Raw genomic sequence first — 7,534 nt, 5'->3', positions numbered from 1 at the left:
AAACAAATTTCAGTAACCAAGGAGGCATATTACTACAGCTGTTTTGGAAGCTACATGTAACCAAATTGCAGCAGTGGGTATCAGTACAGTAGTTCACATCCCAGTCTGGAATACATCATTGTAGGGCTACAATACATCCACACCTTAACATAGCACATGTGGGTAACAACAACATTGACACATGCAATGGTTATAGCATCATAGGAGATTACTAGGCTAAAAGCCAGGAGTCCATACAAGCTGAGCTATTATCCCATTTAACTCAAATTGCTATCTCTAGGTGTGGGAAGATAGTAGGGATCTGGGTCTATGCGTTTTATTGTATTAGACTGCCTCTGTCCATATGGGACATGGGCACTACCCCCATGAGTGAATTAGCAATCACACATCCAGTGGTCTGGAGATGGCATATCATGGGTCATGCAGATGGTCTGTTTCATGATGTGTGCATGTATCTTTGAGATAAAGACAACAATGGTGTTCCACAGAAAAGATGCTATGTGGACAGAGGGAAATGGGGATGCTGGATTCAGGAGGCTATGTAAAGGGTTCTCTGGAGTTGGAGTCACATGAGAACAGGTTCAAACATCATACCTTTACCATAATGTAACATCAATCCACACACATATAAGCTGACTAAGGTCAGAGTTGAACACCATACCTGTTTAAGTATATAAGCTGGATTCCATACAGTTTAAGATTAGCACCATCACAGAAGTCTAACTTACACTGTCTCAGCATGCACTTTATAGAGGATGACATAATCCATTCATGCTGAGAAGATGTCAGGACAAGTATCTGATATAGCTGTAAACTCACATCCATGACTAAAATTGTCTCCAGACTGATAGTTCATAGGTTCATAGGTTCATAGGTTCATAGGTAGGTACTAGGCAATTGGCTTTAGGGCCTATATAAGCCAGGCCAAAAAGGTACCCTTGCTTTCGCCACCCAAGAAAATTATTTTCCTGTGCCCCTGTCAAGCAGAGTCACAGAAGTGATCCCCAGGGTGAATTTCCTATCTCTCATCCAATCATCAAGATTTTTCTTGAAGAGTTCTAATGAGGAGCTTTGTTTGATATAGATAGGTAGTTTGTTCCAGAGTATGGAAACTCTCTGGGGTAGGAATCATTTCCTCCAGCATGTTCTGTTTATTGTGGTGACAAGGTTTATGTCCCTAGGCTGTAAAGCTCAGAAGGATTGGGATTTCTTTAAGTGGAGCATGTCCAACAGCTCTGGGTTTAACATAGCTTTGTATGTTAGGCAGAGATCGCCTCTGAGTAGGCGATATGCGATGGAGTAAAGCTGGAGTTTTTTGAGACGGTCTGCATAGGGCATCTGTTGAAGGAAGACATTATTAAGTAGGCTTAAGCTGACATGAGCCTGCACACGCACACACACTGATTGATTGTGTTCAGATTTCTACTCCTTACCTGTCGAGATATGCAAGCTGAATTCCATGTGACATAAGACTAGCACAGCTGCAGGAGTCTAACTTACACTCTGTCAGAGTGCACTTTATATAGTATGACATCATCAGTGTATGCTGAGAAGATGTTGGGAGGAGTGCCTGACATATTTGTGGTCTCACATCCCAACATCCATTGCAAAACTGTCTCCATACTGATAGTTAAAAGGTGACACAAACATACACACACAGGTTGGCTGCTGTGAGAGTAAACCCCTATCTATCTAGTTATACAAGCTAGTAGTTCATAGGTTCATAGATTAGTACTAGGCTAACTGCCCTTGCGGGCTATTTTAAGCCTAGACAGTTACCTCATGTGGGGATCAAATCCTGTACTTTGTGTCTGTAAGGTAAACACCTTAACAATTATGCCAACCTCCCTCCCATAACTTTAACTAATAGCCAGACAACAGAATCTACCTCTATACCTTGCACTTGTGAGGTAAAGACTTAAATAGTACAACAACCCAGGACACTTTACTTAACGCTAGTGTTGCTACACAAGTCTAACTTAAACAGTGTCATAGTACACTTTATAAAGGATGACATCATCTTTTTTTGTTGAGAAGAACATGTTGAGAGGAGTGTCTGACTTAGCTGTGGGCTTAGTACGCAAGCTAGAGGGCACATTACTTAATGCTTGTACTACCACAGAAGTCTAACTTTGACACTGTGAGAGTGCACTTTATAGAGGATGACATCATCAGTGTATGCTGAGAAGAAGATTTATGAGGTCTGTTTGAAATTGCTGTGGAGTCATGTAGCAGTATAAAAGCATCTGCTGAATTCTGATGAATGTAACTTGAGTGAGGACTGCAGGACCTAGTGTCAGGATCATCTGACTATGCACACACCCACTCACACAAGTTGACTTCTATGAGATTAAAACCCTTACCTATCTAGTTACACAAGCTAGAGATCACAATACTTATTGCTCACACCACCTCAATGGTTTGACTTTGAAAGTGTTGAGTGAATTTTCTAGAAGATGACATCATCACAGTGCTGCAGGTTGGGTGCAAAGCTAGGCTTTGTGATAAGATTGTGTGAGCCCAATTTGCAAATGTCCTTATGCATACATGATGTTAACCTAGGTGAAATAAACTGTCATGACTGCATCTGGCAGAAGTGAGACAGACATGTACCTGTTTTTCAGGATGTTGTGTAGATGAAACATACACACACACACACACACACACACACACACACACACACACACACACACACACACACACACACGCACACACACACGCGCACACACACACGCACACACACACACACACACACACACACACACACACACACACACACACACACACACACACACACACACACACACACACACACACACACTCTTGGCAAACACCAGCAGTGCAATACTGAAGTTATGTGTCTTCATATTTAGATGATGGTATGCCCACATTAATACAAGTTACTGACAATAGCAATGAAATATGATTATGCATGACTGGTGTCTACTTTCCCTGTAAACCCATACAAACTGTAACAATGCAGTTAAGCTGTGTAATTTTGGAGTCTGTTTGGACATGGTCATAGTACTGATATATCATTTGCAAATGCATTGCTGCAGGGCACACATGGCTATCAGAAAGTATGTGTTTAGTCAAGCACATATGTCACTGCCCTTCTGTTGTTTTTATGAATGCATTTCAACGTAATGGAAGAATACAACCCAGTAACCAGAGTTAGACATGTTATATACCTCTTCACAAAGTGCATCACTGATTTGTGTGGATGATGGTGAAGTATTAGTGCATGTGTGATTCAAAATTCAGGAATTCAGCTTGGACTTGTGAAGTAGGAGTGTTCACTGGTGCTCATTGCCAAACTGTGCACAATTAGGGACATACAGTAACTGACCTAATTGGAGTTAACTGCAGAATACATCTGTTTGTTGTTAATATTTCATGTGTCAGGCTTGTAAGATATGTTATGGAAGGCATTGCTGGCAGCTGGTATGATGGTCATGTTGTAGTCTATCTTTGAAATGTTGGGGCCAAAGTTTTATTACACAAATAACTGTTGGCCATGCCTTCCCCATTTGTGTGACGTTAAGTGCCAAGCAAATGTGGTTCTCTGCATAAGGAAACAGTAAAAACATAATGTAGTACACCTTCCTTCGTGCAAACAGGCTCAGTGGTGATGTGCAGATGTCAACACTTTTCACAGTAGTGTGTGTGGAAAATACACCTGCTGCCTAACTCTCACTGTGGCACAGGGTGTAAGAGCAGTGAGCTTCTGATCAGAGCGCAGATAAGCCAGGGTTCAAACCCAGGTGGTTATATATTTTTTTATGTTTTTTACAAATGGTGTCAGGGTGTCATTAGCTACATAACTGTGATCAGAGCAGCGAATGTGACTATCAATGACTACACTAAAGTATGTGTCTTCCCCAAATGGTATCAGTAATGCCTACCTCAATAAACTTCTACAACTAATAGTTGTTTTGCAGGCCTCACTGCAAATTGCAAGTTAATTATGTGTACAGCTTGCTACAAATGACAAAGTGTGGTACATCTTTTTGAAATGATTAGTATGACTCAGCAGATATGCTACTTGTATATGGCCAGATATCCTGTAAAGTGTGTCCAGCATGCTTATTCACAGTAAGGGCAGTTTGACATCATATTAGATAAACATTTCATCCATCAGCCTTCTAAAAATGCTACAGTATATTCTGAGGATACAGAGGAGGTGATGACAGACAAAGGGCTTTAGAGGACATAGGATGTACTGTCCTGGCACATTCATGAACATCCTAATGGTGTGTAGGTATGACATATGTCCTTGGCCAAAATATGCCCTGCTCTGAAGCATAAATTGCATGAAATAAGGATAGAGGAGATATAGCATGCTGATAATTAATGCATCCATATAATTCTGTATGAAGATGTGGAACAACTGAAATATAATGGTGCCAAGTGTGAACTGATTTTTGGCAATTATGTCAATTGTGGCACACATTACAGTTTACCTGATAAGCAGAAGTATCACACTTATGTATAAGGGATAGACAGATGGACAGGTAACAGATGCAATGTATCATACTTATGTAGGAGAAGGCGCAGACAGACTGATAGGCAACAGATACAATGTATCATACTTATGTAGGAGAAGGTGCAGACAGACTGATAGGCAACAGATACAATGTATCATACTTATGTAGGAGAAAGTGCAGACATACTGATAGGCAACAGATACAATGTATCATACTTATGTAGGAGAAGGGGTAGATGGATAGGGAACACATACACAGGAAAGAGACCTCTGAAAACAGTCCTTAAGAGCATCCCCTACTACTGGGTTATAAGCCTTGACAAGATACAAACATACATTTATACATCTGATCATCAACTGAATGTGACACAAAGGGAATCCTACAGCAGATTTTGAAATCTTGCACACTACAGGAGCACCGATAACCTATTGTTCAGGGTAACATATTGATATTATCCATCAGCAGAGACATGCACACTATAGGAGCACTGATCACCTATTGAATCAAGGTAACATGTTGATATTATCCATCAGCAGAGACATGCACACTACAGGAGCACTGATCACCTATTGAATCAAGGTAACATGTTGGTATTATCCATCAGCAGAGACATGCACACTACAGGAGCACTGATGACCTATTGAATCAGGGTAACATGTTGGTATTATCCATAAGGAGAGTTGTGTCAGTATGCAGAAACCATGAAATAACATGTACATCAATCAGACTAATAGATACACATATGTAAACATACACATAACAATGTTTGTTGTAAAGGAACATTCATTGACATGTTTTTGGTGTGTTCTTGTTATTAACCTGCCATGTTCTGTAGCATGAAGTGACTGATATAGGGGTACAGAAGGGTTAGGAGAGGGACAACAGGCTTATGACCAGCAGAACATGGTTGGATATGTATTTCATAATTATGGGTGTGGATGTCACTTGAAATACTTTTTTGTTCAGTAGTCAATATATCGCCATGAGAATTCATAACTGTGGCAAATGGTAAGATGTGGTAATAAAACATACCATTGACATATAACTTCACACTAAGAAATTAAGTAAGATGCATCTGGAATCAAACCATTGATGCTATGACCCAGTGGCGGCTGGTGACTTCAAATCAAAGGGGGGGCTGCAGGAGACAGCTGAATGGGTGGGGTCAAGGTGGAGGGGTGTGGTCAACTGGAAAGGGGAGGGGCTATGCTCAAAACCACAAAAACTAACTTTAATTAAATACGCTACCCTGGGTGCCAAACCATCATTATGAGAGTCCAATCAAGACAAAAATAAGTGTAGAAGAATAAAAATATTTCAATGCATTGGCTGCATGACAGCTTACTTAATATCTAGATGGAAACAAAAGGTTGTGAGGCATGAAGAAATAATTTACTTTTTAAATACATTACTGGAATGCCAGTCAAAATCAAGTACAAGAAAAACCAGAAGCACTCAACTCAAACCACTTCTCCTTGCACTGCAGTTCTAATTATAATTTATATTCAGCTTTATTAAAGTACCAAGTAACATGCTGAAAGTAGAAATCTCCGTGATGCCCCCACTTGTAAAAATGTTTCTTATCCAAAAAAGACCTGCTGCCTGACAACTATCTACTTGTTTCATGGGGAAAACATGTAAGTAAAAAATGAAAAGCAAACAAGAAACAAGCTCAAGATACATTGCTTAAAGGATTACTGTACAGGTTATGGACCACACATGATCATTGGCATTCTGTTTAGTTTACGGGTAAAGTCTGTAGAGATGACTGGAAGTCTGCAACAAGTGTAATGAGCTTTTTAAAATAATGGAATCCTGTCCTTTAATACCCAAGGCTTATACATTATCTAGTCAAGTATTCTCTGCATGGCAACAACAGAAAGGCTTTCAATGTTGGCAATTCTTTAACATATGCTTATTAAAGCTTACTTGCATCTTACGATCTCAGACAAGCTTAACTTATGGTCATTAAAGCAGTGCTACTTAAACATAGAGCAACAGGCACTTTGAGTAATAAGCATAAATCAACAGTACAAAAATATGACAGAAACCAGACCTTTCTGCAAAATCAAGGACAGATGAAAAGCCACTGTAGTACTTGTGTCTACCTTGGATGGGGGACACACACTGCACATTTACACTGCATAACTACTCCTTGCCTTGCTTGGACACATCCAGAGTCACTACATGGTGGAGTGGGGTGCAACAAGTATGTCACAATTTGAAGTGTCTCTGGCTGACTGTGATGGCCCTGACACATTTGTCATACCTCTCAACCTCAGAGCAAGAAATCTGGACAAAGCCATACACAGAAGTGGGACAAATGCCCAAAAATAAGGACAATTTTTAAATATTGCTCTAATAAACTTAGAAAGATAATAGAATAGGTCTTGCATTAGTATTACTTTTCTGAAAGGTATAAAATCTGAAGCTCAAATGTCTGTCATTATTTTCTAACTTCAGTCTTTAGTGATTTGTCACTAATTTGCCAAAGAAACACAATTTTATGAAAAATGGACCAAATGTGATGCAAAAATATAAAATAGCCACACAATACAGCTGGGAACCTGTCAAAGAAGGGACACTTCAATGTTAGTACTGCTAACTCGAGCAGCTGACAAAATAAAATAATCTACATGCATTTCAAATAATCTATAACTTTTGATTATTAAAGTTATTTCTTAATTGTAAACCCTCCATGTTTTCTTCCAAAATTGCTATTTTGGGGAGGGATTATTAGGGGGAAGAGCAACATTTTGAGCCAAAATCGGGGACAGTTGAGAGGTTGGCTATGCCTAATTCTATAAAGCAATTTATTTGCATGTACCTCTCAACCTGTTAATGCAGTAAATCTGAACAAGGCCAAATATATTGGGGGAACAATAAACAGTACTAAAATTGCTCTTGTATAAATTGAGACAGTTGATAGAATAACAGTTCTTACTTTAGCATGCATTTTTCTGAAGGTTATGAAGTCTGAAACTCAGTGTATCATTATTTAGTGACTTAATTTCTAAATGATTTGCCAGAAAACTACAAATTTTATG

This window comes from Protopterus annectens, chromosome 8.part0 (genome assembly GCF_019279795.1).
Source record: "Protopterus annectens isolate FY-2018-M chromosome 8.part0, PAN1.0, whole genome shotgun sequence".
Lineage (NCBI taxonomy): Eukaryota > Metazoa > Chordata > Ceratodontiformes > Protopteridae > Protopterus > Protopterus annectens.
This window is presented reverse-complemented; position numbering follows the sequence as displayed.